Here is a 16,137-nt window from a genome sequence, read left to right as displayed (position 1 = left end):
CTGCCTGGCTTATGGGTGGTATTTAGTAAATATTTGCTGAATCAATGGATGGGACTTTATGCATCCACATCATCCTTGGCATCACTATTATATCCGCTAACATTCACCGTTCATTAGGTTCCTGGCACCTGGGCAAGCTCTGTTTTGTTGAGTAGCATGATCCTATTTAATCTTAACTTTAAATGGTACATGTACTCTTAATCTCATATTACAAATAACATTTCCATAGGACGAGGAAACCAAGACTCTTAAGTATACAAGTAACTTGTCCACAGTCACAAAATCAGGAGTAGAATCCACATGGTAGCATAATGCCAGATTAGAGTATTCTCAGTAAATATTTTCTGAATAGATTTGAATCATCATGACAAAAGAGGCAGCATCCTTTTGTGTCTGGTTAATACAACATGTCATGTGAGGACATGTTAGAAATGAACTTTCCTGCTACCATGGAAAGTGGGGAATTGACACTCAGATCAGCCCACACTCAGGGAAGATTTCTGGGCTCATATACTTTTCTATGCAGATGCAGCCCAAAAGGGCATAGAATGACACTATCCCAGAGAAAACTAGTGGTTGCATCTATACAGTATCAGTTCCTCTAATGCTTGCAGCCAAAATCCTGCTTTACTATAAGAAAGGCACTCCTGCCTTCGTTTTCCCACCTGTAGAGCAGATATAAGCCTTGCTGTTAGCTCACATACCCCAAGTAGTTCTCTACAGGTCATTGGGTATCAGCCCTTTTTTCCCCTTTGATCTCCTATTAACCAGAAGGCAATGTGGAATGAGCTAGAAGGACAGCTGCTCTCACAGCACTAGTGCAGTAGCAAGAACTGAGTTCCCCACAGCTTCCTAAAGTGGTCCTTCTGTTTGGAATCCGGGAGAAGAAAAGTGAATGCAAATTAGTCCTCAGCATCTGGGAAAGGCTACAGAGATTAGGGCCAAGGGAGATCTCTTCAGAAAGGTATTAGCTTACCACTCCCTTCTAAAATGATTCCTCCACCCTACCCTTTCTTCACTCCCTGTGATTCTCCCCAGACCCTGCTGGATTTTCTAACTAGTCCTATATATACTCTACAGCTACAGAGATTTGATGACCTCAACAAACTGTGTTCTTGTACCAAAAACAGGGTTTGGCACATAGTAGGCATGCAATAAAGACATTCTGAATAAATGAATAAGTCCTTTTGGACTCAGGCAGTCAATGCAGACAAAGAACAGACCCCTCTCCTATCTCTGCTGCAGGGTCAATGAATATATGTTGAACCCTTAAGACTACTTACCCCTCTACCAGCAAGGTTTTTCTTTATTTTTAAAAAATGTCTTGCCCGGGATCCCTGGGTGGCGCAGCGGTTTGGCACCTGCCTTTGGCCCAGGGCGCAATCCTGGAGACCCGGGATCGAATCCCACATCGGGCTCCGGGTGCATGGAGCCTGCTTCTCCCTCTGCCTGTGTCTCTGCCTCTCTCTCTCTCTGTGACTATCATAAATAAATAAAGATTAAAAAAAATGTTTAAAAAAAAATGTCTTGCCCTTGGGACGCCTGGGTGGCTCAGTGATAGAGCATCTGCCTTCGGCTCAGGTCATGATCCAAGGGTCCTGGGATCGAGTCCCACATGGGGCTCCCCACGGGGAGCCTGCTTTTCCCTCTGCCTGTGTCTCTGTCTCTCTCTGTGTCTCATGAATAAATAAATAAAATCTTAAAACAAAAAAATTTCTTGCCCAACTATCTAAATGTAATGGTTGTAGGGAGTACCAGGCCAGCTGTAGAAGATCTTTAAATAAGTCAGAAAAGGCAAGTGGACTTCCAAAAGCATTTCCAGAAATTGCTCCAGTTACAATTTGAGGAACCTTATGAATCCAGTGGTCAAGTCTGGGACACGGAGGGTAATGAGGTAATCTCTTATCAACTTGAAATCTGGTACTCTTACAATATTTATTGCCTACTGATCCATATACTGTTTCGTGTTTGGATCTAATGACTCGGGTGTGTGTATACTTGTGGGTGCATGCACACCTACACGTCTCTGGAATCAAACCGAATTGGGATAGATTCCTGGCTCTTTCTTTTAATGGTGCGGTCCCACTGAACAAGTTACATAATACTTGACATCTTCAGTTTCTTCATCTAAGATAAAATGGAAATCATCATGTTGATTCCACAAGACAGATTTTTAAAATTAAAAGAGAGGGGATGCCTGGGTGGCTCAGTGGTTGAGCATCTGCCTTTGGCTCAGGGAGTGGTCCTGGAGTCCCGGGATCAAGTCCTGCATCGGACTCCCTGCATGGAGCCTGCTTCTCCCTCTGCCTGTGTCTTTGCCTCTCTCTGTGTGTCTCTCATAAATAAATAAATAAATAAACAAACAAACAAAGTCTTTTAAAAAAAAGAGCATGGTGTTTCTAAATAAACAAACAAATAAATAAAATTAAAAGAGAGAACTCACAACTATCTAAATAAAGTACCAACAGTTAGAGCTCAGTGATGTTTACTCTCTGCCACTTGTTGCCCTCCTGCTAATCAGTCAGACTCTCCTTCCCTTATTAAGGGATAATTGTGGCATAGTGAGCATAGCTGGGCTGGGAAGAAATGGATTCAAGCCCAAGCTCTGCCTCATATTAGATATCTGACAACCTGAGGGTTCCTGCACATGAGCCATGTGTCCTTAGACAATCAGTATCTCTGAACTTCAAATTTGGGGGATTAGGGTTGAAACTTCATTAACTGTCATATCATAACCACGCATAGCTGAGTATCTATCAGGGTGAATGTATGTTGCAATGTGGGCATGCTCTTCACCTGAAGGAGGAATACAAAGAGTAATAAATTCCTCTCGGTATCTACTCCCTGAGCCTCATTTCCTCATCTGCTAAATAGAAATACAACCTCTTGGCGGGCTTCCTGTAAGTAGGCAAGAAATATATATATTTATCTCAGGTTCCATGGGATACTAACAGCTTCAGTGTCTTAATGTAAAGGGAGAGTAACTTAGCTGATAGAGTGCACTTGTTCCTCTTCCTTATTATATTCTAAAATCCACTGAAGACTAGGTTGCTGTCTTTTGAACTGGTAGCCAATATTTAGACACACAAAGACCAAATGGAGATACGTAAAGGACATTTGCTTAGCGAATGCATTGCTCAAAATCACATCTCATAAATAGCAGACCTGGTTCGAGAACACAGGTTTTCTTTACCCCTGACTTGTATCTACAGATCAAATCATACGTAGAATGATTAGAATTAAGAATATTAACTTAGGTGACACCAGCAAGGATCCTGGAAACCTGCATCTTGGTGATATAAGACATCCTCTGCTTGTAGGCATTTGCTTGCTAAGGGTAAGTTACGAAGGCGTGATGAGCAAAGGCAGAAAGAAGAGGTTCCCAAATTTTGATGTACATCCACATTACTGGGGCATCTGTAAAATCTACTCCTGGGTGCCTCTTGAAACATTCTGGGTTAATTGGTATAGGGTGGCTACAGAGCATCAGTAGTTTTCAAATCTCCTTATGTGATTCTCATTGCAACAAAGTGTGGCAATCACTGGGTTAAAGTCTAAGAAAACTTCAGTGATTTATTTGCATTGACACACACACACATCCCTCCTGTGTATTGTTGCTACTGTCCTTGACCAGAAATCCGAGGTAAAAGTACCCAAAGAAAGCCTCTCAACAGTCTTCACATTATAGCACATTACCCTCTGGGACATATTAGAGCACATGACCCTCATCTTGTCCCCTTCTGACCTCCTCTCCTTCTCTGGCTTTGAAGTTGGCCTTTGTCTTACCAGTCCCACTGCATTGATCCTAGCAGAGACCCTGGAGCCAAGCTTGCAAGGTTAGGTTTGAGGCCTGTCAAAGGCCTTGTCACCCCAGCTGTGTCTGGATCCAGATCTCTGGGTTTCAGATTTCTCTTCATTTGTACCATCAGTATTAATCAATTACTCCTAGGATGCCAATTCCCCCAACTGCCCTATGGGTTCCTGAATTTCACCATCACAGACTGCATCCTAAAGTTCAGCATGGCAAAGGAGAAAGTTTGCAAAAAGCCCTGGCATAGAATCTTTGCTCTCTATGCTCCTCCCCCACTGGCTCTTGGGCACTATCTTTATAGGTCAAAACCCCATATAGCCATATGCACCACAAATGCCAAGTCTTCTCATGAAATCTTTTCTGATCTCTCTCAGATGTGATTTCTTCTCAGTTTAAGCCCCCATAAAACTTGACTAGGCCAGCTGCAGCATGGTCTAGTTCCAGGGCATGATATTCAAAAATTATTAGACTAAATTCCATCCACATTCCTCACTAAACACTGTGACTTTGATTCAGTTGCTTAATCTGAGGCAAGGGTCCTTTAATTACAAAATTTTCTTTATAGAGGGTTGGAATTAGATATAATGTATATTGAGTATCTAACTCAGTGCCTGATACATATTAGACATGTGATAAACAGTAGCTATTTTACTTTTTTATGGACCCTATTATATTGTGTCCTACACTATGGTTATTTATAAAGACTTCTTCGAGTATATTTTTTTGTATGACAAATTCCATTAAAATGTGAACTGCATCTTATTTTTTAAAAATTTGCAGTAAAAATAATGAATTTAAGAGACATTCTTTTGGAACTATTTTATTAAAGTCAAAAAAAAATTTAAGAGGGGCGCCTGGGTGGCTCAGTTAGTTAAGCGTACATCTGGTTCCCTGCTTGGTGGGGATCCTGCTTCTTTCTCTCCACCCCACGCTGCTCCTGCTCCTACTTGCTCTCTCTCAAATAAATAAAATCTTAAAAAATATATTTAAGAGTGTAACTTCATTAAATTTATTTTGACTCTAATATCAACAACATTTTCATAGGTTATGAGGGGTACCTGGCTGGCTCAGTCCGTAGATCATGCCATTCTTGATCTCAGGGTCTTGAGTTCAAGCCCTGCCCCCCATCTTTCCAACCCCCCCCCAGGGGGGCATAACTCGGAAAAATAGATTGTGGACAAGGACATATATATATATACTATATATATAGTATATATAGATGTATAGTGGATACACTATATAGTATATACTACACATCTGTATACATTGTACACATCTGTATACATTTGTATACATTGATGACATTCAAAATATACTTGAATAATTTAAGGTATATTCAGTGGGGTGACATTTATTCTATGCAGATTGCCGCTAGAGGGGAAAGGATTAAAACCAAGTTGGAGTGGAAATGATTTTTCTACAGGGGGCTATCTTCCCCCATTCAGCTGTCACATTAGCTGCCACTGGGTTGGTCCTTGCAGCCTCTTAGTGGGACACAACCTGGGTGAATTTGAATTAAAAAAAAAAAAAAAAAAAACAACCAGGGACGCCTGGGTGGCTCAGTGGTTGAGCATCTACCTTTGTCTCAGGGAGTGATCCTGGCATCGTGGGATCAAGTCCCACATCGGGCTCTTTGCATGGAGCCTGCTTCTCCCTCTGCCTGTGTCTCTGCCTCTCTGTGTCTCTCATGAATAAATAAATAAATCTTAAAAAAAAAAAAGAAAGAAACCAGGACCCAGAAAGGGACAGTGGAGTTTATGCTCTGTTCTCTAATTACATTAATTCATCACTCCCACATTACATAAAAGTCAGGAAGCTAATAATGTAATACTTGTTCTTAAATTGAAAAAAAAAATGTAACCAGGTAAATCAGGTAAATAAGTTGTGGGGTAAAAGGTACAAAATAGGGAATACAGTCAATGGTATTGCAATGCTGTACGATGAGGAGAGGTGAGTAGCTACACTGCTGGTGAGTACAGCATGAAGTTCAGACTTGTTGAATCACTATGTTGTATACCTAGAATTAACGTAACATTGTGTGTGAACTATAATTCAATTAAAGAAATGTAACACTGCAATATAACTTTGCCCAAGAGGACCCACACCTTATCCATAAAGGTTTTCCCCACAGTTCCAATAAGACACACTAAATGAATTCGTGAACAGTCTGTGCTTTAAAATTTCAAGAAAAAAAATTTTTTTTAGGGGCACCTGGGTGGCTCAGTTGGTCAAGCATCTGCATTAAGCTCAGGTCATGATCTTAGGGGCCTAGGATGGAGCCCTGTGTGGGGCTCCCTGCTTGGTGATGGGAGGTCTGCTTCTCCCTCTACCCCTCCCCCACCCCAGCTCGTGCTCTGTCTCTCAAATAAATAAATAAATAAAATCTTTAAAAATTTTTGTTTTAAAAGACAACTGGTCCAGAAACCATGTATAAAAAAGTGTTTACGAGGGGATCCCTGGGTGGCTCAGCGGTTTGATGCCTGCCTTTGGCCCAGGGCATGATCCTGGAGTCCTGGGATCAAGTCCCACATTGGGCTCCCTGCATGGAGCCTGCTTCTCCCTCCTGTGTCTCTGCCTCTCTCTCTCTCTAGGTCTATCATAAATAAATAAATAAATAAATAAATAAATAAATAAATAAATAAATAAATAAATAAATCTTAAAAGAAAAAAAAGTGTTTACAAGATTCAAAACTATGAGGCTATTCTATAAACCTAACAAAAACAATTAGTTTCAATCTGACTACTAACTGGTGAGTTTCTTACTCATTTGTTGCTCTATCCCTGTGTTCCAGGAAGGCAGCTACTACATCTTTGCTTTGTGGTGAGTGACATTCAAATCTGCTGCTAATCGTCAGATTTAAGACCTTAATTTTTGGAAGCTGCATAACTTCCTCTGGTAAAGTAAGGAGTTAGGTACACAGCAGTTCCGCGCCTGCCTTCCGCCTTGGGAGTGATCCTGGAGTCCCGGGATCGAGTCCCACATTGGGTTCCCTACAGGGAGCCTGCTTCTCCCTCTGCCTGTGTCTCTGCCTCTCTGTGTGTCTCTCATGAATAAATGAATAAAATCTTAAAAAAAAAAATTTAGTTTCATGTACAATACAAGCAACTCAGGTAATATGTTTGTTAATAAATCTACAAGACATTTTGCTATTCCTCCAATTCAGGAGGAATATGTAACAAAAATGAAGAGAAGGGTTCATATTCTAATTCCCAGTGCTGTCATTGAGAAATGTTGACCTAGAATTCTGAATACTTGTCCCAAAACTGAAAACTCACACATGACATAAATACTAAAATAGGCACTTTAAAGAGTTAACCTTTTATGGAAAATCGAAAACAGCCAAGTAGTGAGAAGACCTGCAATGAGTATGATGAGTACTAAAAATGTAGTATCAATCAATCAATAAGTGATAAAAATAAAAAGGAAGGATAAAAAAATGCAGTACCCCAGCACTTTAAGTAACCTTATTTAGCATCTAGGAAAGCGCAGCCAAAATATAATGAATGAATCAATGTGCACACACTGGAATGAAAAGAAAATGGTTAGATTTTAAGTATTCCCTTCAGTCCTGTTTTGTAAAATTTAAAACCCTATCTACAAACAATCTGACGGGCATAAATATCTGTCCCTAGCCACATCTACATAAATACACATTTTACTTTTAAACCTTTCCCCACTGAATGTGTTTGAATACGTGTTGACCTTTAAAAAAGTTTAAATCAAAAAAATATATATATAAATTAAAATAAAAAGTTTAAATTGCCTTTCTAAAAAATAATAATAATAATAAAAACGTAATCCTGTTTAACGCTTCCAAAGGTACATTATCCTCCTCCTTCACTGCAAAGAAGAAATCTGCCTGGGGGAGAACAACAGCTTGACATCCACAATGGGCAGATAATCCCCCCCAAGACCCCTCGCCCCCTCGCCCCTCCGGAAGCCCAGCTACCAGCACCCTCCGCTTTACTCCCAGCCCAGAGCCGAGTCTATATATACTCAGGCCTCCAGCTCGGGGAAGCCCTTCGGGGCCAATCAGGGCTCCCCGACCTATTGCGTCACACCTCCCCCCAGGGCGTGACGTCAAAGGCGATCCCTGGCCAGCCACGTGGGTTGGAGCGCGGCGTTGCTGGGCGGCCGCTCGGGAGACGCCCGGCGGCGGCGGCGCCCAGGCCGGGGCCGTGGGCCGGGAGGGGGCGCGGGCTCCGATGCGCACCCCAGGGGCCCCCTCCCCGGAGGCGCGCGGGGCGCGGGGTCCCCTCCTCCGCGCGGGCGTTCGGGGGCTCCCACGCGGGTGTAACAGGCCCCGGGGCTCGGGGGCCTCCGCAGCTCCGCCTCTCGCTCCCTGCCCCGCTTTCCAGCCCGAGTCCTCCGGTTTCAGCGCCGCTGCCCCCCGGCGGAGTGTCCCGGCCGGAGGGGGCGGCTCCCCGCCGCCGCGCCCGCAGACCGTCCTTTCGCCCCCGCCCCCGCCGCCCTTCACGGGGCCCGGGAGCCGAGCCCTCGCTCCCGCCCGGCGGCCGGACGCACTCGCCCGGGGGGTACACGGTCCCCGTCCCCACCCAGCCCCGGGCCCCCCGCCCGCCGGGCCCCCCGGGCCCCCCGCCCGCCGGGCCCCGCGCCGCCCCCGCGGGGAGAAGCGCGGGCGTGCTCGGTGCCACGTCGGAGCCGGCTCCCGGGACCCTGCCGCCGCCCACGCTGCAGCGCGCGGTCCCCACGCACGCCCTGGCCCGGGACCCCGGGACCCCGGGACCCCGGGACCCCCCGGCCCCCCGCCCGAGCACGGCTCCCGGAGCCCGGCTGAGCCCGCGCGGACCCAGCCTGACGCTTTCTGGGGGTCCGGAGAGTGCAAAGGAGGGGAAGCCCGGGAGGTGGGAGTGGCCGAGCGAGGCCGGTAGCTGCGAGGAGGTGGCGAAGGACCCTCCTTCCCGGGGGTCCCGGCTCTCGGGAGCGGGGAGCCCGGGCCGCGTTAACCCTTTGCATTCCAAGCAAGCAGCGGGCCCCCCCCTTAGAACTAAGGCATCGGGCTGTCCCAGGTTTGTCCTCCCCGCGCAAAGTGGGGGGGCGGAGAGGGGGTGGGAAGGGATGGGGAGGAAGGGGCAAGGGGGGAGCCGCGGCGCGGAGTGCGTCTTTCCTGCACAGTGGAAATCCTTGTTTCCTAACTTGGGAGCCCCTGTGCGGCTCCGGAAGACGAGGAGTGGAAAACTACACCCCGGGACGTGCAGGCTCTCCCGGGCGGAGAGGCTACCTGTGTTCCCCGAAAGGCAGCGGACCGCGGGCGAGCGCCGCAGGGATGGGAAGCGACAGGGATGCATCGCCAGCCTGACAGTGATCTGAAATCTCCCCTGATTTTCAGGCTGTTGGGCAACTGGCAGACCTCAAACTTTTCTGTCGAAAAACCCAGCTTTACAGGTTTTTTTTTTTTTTTAATTTTTTTTTTTTTTTTTTTTTTAACGCTGATGTGGATAATTTCTTCCCTCTCCCTGGCCTACTCGGGGGGCCCTCCTGGTTCACCGTCTCGCGCCAGTGTAACATACCTTGTTCAGCTCTTGGTCATAAAGTTGTCCTCAGCCTGTCTGTGTGGTCCCGGAGGGTCGGTGGCGGGCAGTTTCCAAAATTGAGGTAATAAGAGATCAGATGAATTTGAGACGGCCGGCCAAAAAAAATAAAAAATTTAAAAACAACATTTAAAAAGGATGGGGGGGGGGGTCTTCAACGCTTGGTTCTCCCCCACTTCAGAAGGCAATTCCACCACTGTTCTTGTTAAGGTCTCCGTCGCACTCCAGTCTAATTCTTAAAAGAAAAATCTGTGCTTTAAAAATAAATTAACTTTATTTTTATTTTATTTATTATTATTTTATATATATATATTTTTTTTTTTTTTTTCTCGCTCCAGTTTCCCCCTCCCCTGATATCGGAAAGTCTCTTTTCTTTTTCGTATCAAGAAAAGCCCGGTGAAGACTCAGCAGAACCCGGGAAGCGCAGAATTAGGAGAAAGTCTTTGGCTGGGGCTGGTTCAAGTCCCTGGTTCAATGGGCTGCGGGAAGCCAGGGCTGGGTGGGTAATTCTTTCCAGACGTCTTGACTTCTCCTTCCCCGCTGTTGTTGCTTTCTGCCTCCTCCAAGTTAAGGGGGTCTTAACAAGCTAGCCGGTGGGTGTTTTAATAGGGCGGAGGAGGGGTGGGGGGTGGGGGGAGCGGAGGAGGGAGGTGCGGACTGGGGAACCCGCAGGGGGAGGGAACTGGGAGCGCGCGCGGGCGGGCGGGCTGGCGGGCGGGCGGGCGGGAGGCGGGGTGGGGGAGAGGAAGAAAGAGAAATTGGCCATTCAAAGCCCTCTCTGAGCTACAGGCCGGTTCTAAACTCCAATGAATTCAATTAACTTGATTGCTAACGTGTGCAGAGAACGGCCGTGCGCGGCTGCTGGCCACCACCTGACTCCCTCCTTCCCTCCAGCGGTGGAGCGGGGAGGCCGCGCTCTGCAGACATCCCCGACCTCCAGGCTGAGCTGCGAGGATGCCCTCTTGGCGGAAAAAGTCCCCGCACCTTTTAGCTAATTTGCTTGCAGGCCAAGTGGTGCCCTTAGGCTAAGTAACAGCCCGGGGAGGGGGGGGGGCATAGCTGGGGAGGGTGTGTGTGTGTGTGTGTGTGCGCACCTGGAACCTCGAGAGCCGGCTGCGACTCTAAATAAAATCGGCTACAGGTCTCCCACTTGTTAACCCTTTTTTTGCAGGAGCTCGGAAGTTTCTGGGATGTCCTGTGTCACAGCCCCTCTTACACAGACATTCCCATGCGTGGTGGGGGGGGGGGGGAGCGGAAAAAAGAAGCAGTTACACTTTTTCCCATAACTTGACCCCCTAACGTAAAAATAACGCAGGCAGCACGCGTTATAAATGAAACGTAAGATAAAAATCGTGCCCTGGAGACCTCGAAGGTAGCGCGGTTTAGAAAAAGCCATTTCCAAGAGAATGACTTAACTGGCTTTTTGCGTCTTGCGAGCCTTGTGAGAAGCTAACGAGTCAAAATGCTGACTTTTGCTTTGAGACGCTCTTTTCTCCATCCTTTTTTTCCAATGCCCCAGAGCTGGGAAGAGTTCCTTGGGCCGGTCACCCTTTCCCCCCTCGATTTCTCTTTGGGCCTGATAACTTAAAACGGACGGTAGGTGGCACTGTTTAGGAAAAAATGAGAGGGAGTTTACAAATTCACTAATCTGGCCCTCGACGGTTCCGCTATCAATATTATAGGGTAAAAAGAGATGTCTTTATTCCCTGCCCTTGCAAGGCATCCCTGGTATTTCAAGGTATCTTCTTTGGGTCCCGGCTAGGCCTTGCAAAGTGGGTTCTTGCCGCTTATCACGCATTTTGGACAATAACGAACAAGGCGAAAGAGAAAAGTCAACTAGAAACGATGCTTTTCCACGAGTCACGCAGGGTGTGGTGTTAGGGGATGTGCTTAGAGGTCAAGAATTTTATTGCGATACCAGGTAGTGAGCCAACCCAGTCCCCAGGGGCCGACCTGCAAAGTACCACGCATTTCCGCCACCTGCCCCCCCACACCCGCCCCCACACCCCACACACACCCCCGCCGCGGTTACACCTCTGGGAAGCATTACCCAGGTCTGATGACTTCACACTGTTCTGGGGAAACCCACTTACTAATTTTCCCCTACAAACCTTCAAGGCTTCAGCCTTTGTTTGAACACTGCCTTAGGTGATTCAACTCTTGAGGAACTGGCTTAGATTTCAGAGCACAGTTTCATCCCATTTAGACTCCTGTTTCTTGAATTTTAGTTGTATGGTAGTTTTATTTATTTATTTATTTATTCATTCATTCATTCATTCATTCATTCATTATTTATTTATTATTTATTTTTATATATGGTAGTTTTTAAATGCTAACTTGTAACTTAAAATATGTCATCTAACTTATGTACTCTTGCATATAATATGGATTAAGCTTATTTAGGGGTAGGGTGAAAATTGTGGATATCAAGTGTCTAGCTGTGGGACCCCACGGGAACACTTAACCTCAGCTCTAAATTTCAGGGAATATTATATGTAATGCAGGACTGCAGATTCTTGATCAGTAGCATTTAGCTGTCCCTGTGCTGATAGTTCCAGCAATGAGAACATTTAGTAAAGCTGGGTTTCTTTATTAAACAAAAACACAGGGATCCCTGGGTGGCGCAGCGGTTTGGCGCCTGCCTTTGGCCCAGGGCACGATCCTGGAGACCCGGGATTGAATCCCACATCAGGCTCCCGGTGCATGGAGCCTGCTTCTCCCTCCGCCTGTGCCTCTGCCTCTCTCTCTCTCTCTCTGTGACTATCATAAATAAATAAAAATTAAAAAAAAAATAAAATAAACAAAAACACATTTGTTGTTTGTCCCCTTGTACTTATAAATTCGTGGCCCATTAAGAAAAAGTAAAATGTTGCCTGACCATGAATGAATATAAAAGCTCATTGCACATCCATCCATTTCTATCAGTTCCCCCTACCTCAAGAGAATAGGGAAGAGACGAGTACAATTTAAAGCTAGACATGAAAGTTCTTGAGAGTAGACTATTATATACATCAGATTTTCTTAGGGACGATCCCAGATAAGAGAGACCTGAAATTCAAACCCAATCTTTGATGTGGCATTGTGTGCCGTGGAATCTATATTCACCTCACTAGAAGCATATTCACCTCACTAGACTTTCATTTCCTAGTTGATAAATGAAGAAAATACCTGCCTTACACAGTTGTTATGATGATATAGTTTGTTAAATTATATTAAGAGCTTAGTATAGGCCTAAAGTCTACTCCTAGGTAATGTAAGCCAATGGTTCTGCATGTAACCCAGTGGTTTCCAGTATAACCATTGTGGGTATTCAAAAAGTATTCATACCCTTCTCCTGACTTTCTATACTTTTTTTTTTTAAGATTTTTTTTTTGTTTATTCATTTGAGAAACAGAGAGCACACAGAGGGAGAGGCAGAGGGAAAAGGAGAAGACTGACTCCGCTGAGCAGGGAGCCCAAAGTGGGGCTCCATCCCAGGACCTAGAGATCATGACCTGAGCCAAAGGCAGCCAGTTCACCAGCTGAGCCACTCAGGTGCCCCTATTTTTTATGTTATTCTTGATAAGCATTAACTGAGGTTTTATCCTCTGTTCATTTATTTGATCCACTTCCAGCTTTCTGATGTCTGCTCACTGACTCTCATGGACTGAATTATTCTCTGTGCCCATGGATACACCCAAAACTTCACATTTAACCAAATTTCCTCTCTGAGCCCTAGGCCTGAATTTCGGCCACCAGCCATCCGGTACTGATTCACAAGGATTTGAGAACCAGTTTCACAAACAAGCTATGACATCAACAAATTGAATAACTCATGATAATTTAAATTTTTTTTTAATCTTTTTTTTTATTTATTTATGATAGTAACAGAGAGAGAGAGAGAGAGAGGCAGAGACATAGGCAGAGGGAGAAGCAGGCTCCGTGCACCGGGAGCCTGATGTGGGATTCGATCCCGGGTCTCCAGGATCGCGCCCTGGGCCAAAGGCAAGCGCCAAACCACTGCGCCACCCAGGGATCCCGATAATTTAAATTTTAATTTCTATTTTAAACATGAGCTGCTTGGATCAGAAGATGACAGATGTTTCAGGTTTTGACATCCTAGCTCATACCTTATCTGATGTTTTCAACCATACAAGACAATGTGGCAAAGAACTTTGGAAATAGGGGCTTTTACTTGAGTTAATGCGACTTAGCAGTAAAGTGTTGCCAATCCTACCCCACCCCCATCACAGAAGAAGTGCTCCTATGTTTGAGAGGCAGTTTGCAGAAAATGTATTTAATACCTTCACAATTCTATGTATAAGTGGTTCTCAAACTTGTTGGTGTCAAGGGCCTTGATACACTTTTAAAAATTATTGAGGACATCACAGAACTTTGTTTACACAGGTTATATCTATCTATATTTACCACATTAGAAATAAAAGATGACTGAAAAGTTTTAAAATATTGATTAGTTCATTGAAAACAATAATAAACACAATGGCCTGTCAACTTAATAACACTCGGGTGAAATGTAACATTGTTTTCCATTTTTACAAATCTCTGCTAGCTGGCCTAATAGAAGACAGCTGGATTCTCACATTTGCTTTATCATCCAATTGTTTTGACTGAAGTATACAAAAAAATCTGGCTTCAAACAGATTTGTAATTGGAAAATGGAGAAGTATCTTAGTAGTCTTTTTACATAGTCTTTGGTACTATGTCAAAACTTGACAAATAGTGATTTTTTTTTTTTAAGTAAGTCCTACCCTCAACGTGGGCCTCGAACTCATGTTTCTGAGATCAAGAGCCCCATGCTCATGCCCTGTGGACTGAACCAGCCGGGCACCTCAACAAACAGTAATTTTATAAAGGCAGGTTGCAATGTTCTATCTAAAATAACAGAAATGAACTTTGTGTACTCTGCTACATTAAAATCTCTTGGTTTATTTTACACTTTAAATTCATCTTTTACAACCATTCATGAATTTATACCCTTTGGAATGTACCATTGGAAGGTACCATTTCACTGAATTGTGTAAATTTTCCAAATGTCGATATATTTCATTATTCCATATACATGTGAGATGTAACATTCTCTAAACCCTAAGACTGTACTCCAGTGGGAATTAAAACCCAACGTTTTTCAGCTTTACAAGAGATAAAACTTTGTGAGTCTGAGTTGCGCAAGGATGGAAAGAGATTGACCTGAAATTTAGTTTTCTAGATCCCAGTTTGAATGATAGGAAGGGGTTTCCAGTATCACATAGAAGTCAGACTTCTTACTTCTAGTGTTAATTCCAAGGTTAGCCTCTTGAAGCTCTAGTATTAATTCAGAACAAATTTTGAAAAGGGTATGGCTAACTGTGTTTATGGCTAAATTTGAAGATGTAGATAGAGGGATATATGGAAGCATATATCACCCAAGGAATTAAAATGAACACACTGGAAGAGATCAAAATGCTTATTGATTCATTGATATAGGTAGAAGAGGATACTTTATTTCTTATTATAATTATAGTTTTTGAACATCTCACCATATCAGAGTAGTAAATTACCAATTGTTGATGATTTCAAATTGGATACTGAATTTTATTAAAAGTATGCTTTAAGGATTACTCATATGAGAAAAAAAGAAGAAAAATCTTTCTCATCAAGCATTATTTATAATTGTCTTCTAACACTTTTTTCCACGGGTGAGGAAACTAGATTTAAAATATTATACGACTGGGATGCCTGGGTAGCTCATTGGTTGAGCATCTGCCTTCAGCTCAGGGTGTGATCCCGGGATCCTGGGATAGAGTTTCATGTTGGGCTCCCCATGCCCCAGACTCCAGAGGGAGTCTGCTTCTCCCTCTGCCTATGTCTCTGCCTCTCTCTGTGTGTCTCTCATGAATAAATAAATAAAATCTTTTTAAAAAGTATTATATGACTTAGTCTACACTTTGAAAGGTTGATGCTCAAAAGGACCTGAGATTAATGATTGTAATTTGATTGACAATAAAATCTTCAAATACAACCATCTGGATGACTTATTAAAAAAAAAAAAAAATAGAGGGATGCCTGGCTGGCTCAGTCAGTAGAGCTTGCAACTCTTGATCTCAGGGTCATGACTTCCAGTCCCACATTGGGTGTAGAGTTTACTTAATATATTTACTATATAAAATTTATATGTATAATATTTTTTAATTAAAAAGAAAAAATGCCTTGTATTTTGGAACTTTACCCTAAATCACTGAATAAGCAGAAGCTTTACTTTCATATTGTTGGACTATTTACTTTTTTAAAATTACCTCCAGACTCCTATGTATTTCAGATTGGAAGGGGAACAAATTCTTTTACATAGTTTAAAGGACACATTTATCACTTGCATTTTTCTGACAAAGATTACAGAAAAGGACTATTTATCCTACTTGATTTAAATGCCAATAATTTCTGTCAACAAGGGCTTACAATTTACATGACAAATCAATAAAAGCAGAAAGTGCTACTCAAAGGGAAGCCTATAGTCTAATTGTCCTTTGATATTTTAATAGTCTTAATCATAATGTCTAAGCGGAAGATGTTATAATGTCTTTGTCCACAAGCAGATGCTAATAGTCTTAATTGTGGAATTAGAGTAAGTAGTCACATTATTTAAATAATCTGCCTTGGAAATTTCAACTCCTGAAAAGATCAATGAACTTTCCAGCTTTTTAAAATCTTTAAAAGGATAGCTTAATTTCTAGAAGCTAATTTAGTTCTTATTCCTTATTCCTGTTTATTATAAACTAATTTATTTCTGACTAGTTGTT

At 43.7% G+C, this 16,137-nt stretch overlaps 1 protein-coding gene across 1 annotated transcript in view; it reads right to left on the bottom strand.

Moving 5' to 3' along the window:
• The window catches only part of HAS2 (hyaluronan synthase 2), a 32,520-nt gene extending 22,595 nt beyond the window's left edge, over nucleotides 1-9,925 (bottom strand). The window contains exon 1 of the mRNA XM_041768458.1: nucleotides 9,344-9,925. The gene's annotated coding sequence lies outside the window, so the exon portion shown is untranslated. The remainder of the gene's footprint in view (nucleotides 1-9,343) is intronic.
• Between the last annotated feature and the right edge of the window lie 6,212 nt (nucleotides 9,926-16,137).

The sequence above is a fragment of the Vulpes lagopus genome, chromosome 9 (genome assembly GCF_018345385.1).
Source record: "Vulpes lagopus strain Blue_001 chromosome 9, ASM1834538v1, whole genome shotgun sequence".
In the NCBI taxonomy this organism is placed as follows: Eukaryota; Metazoa; Chordata; class Mammalia; order Carnivora; family Canidae; genus Vulpes; species Vulpes lagopus.
This window is presented reverse-complemented; position numbering and strand designations above follow the sequence as displayed.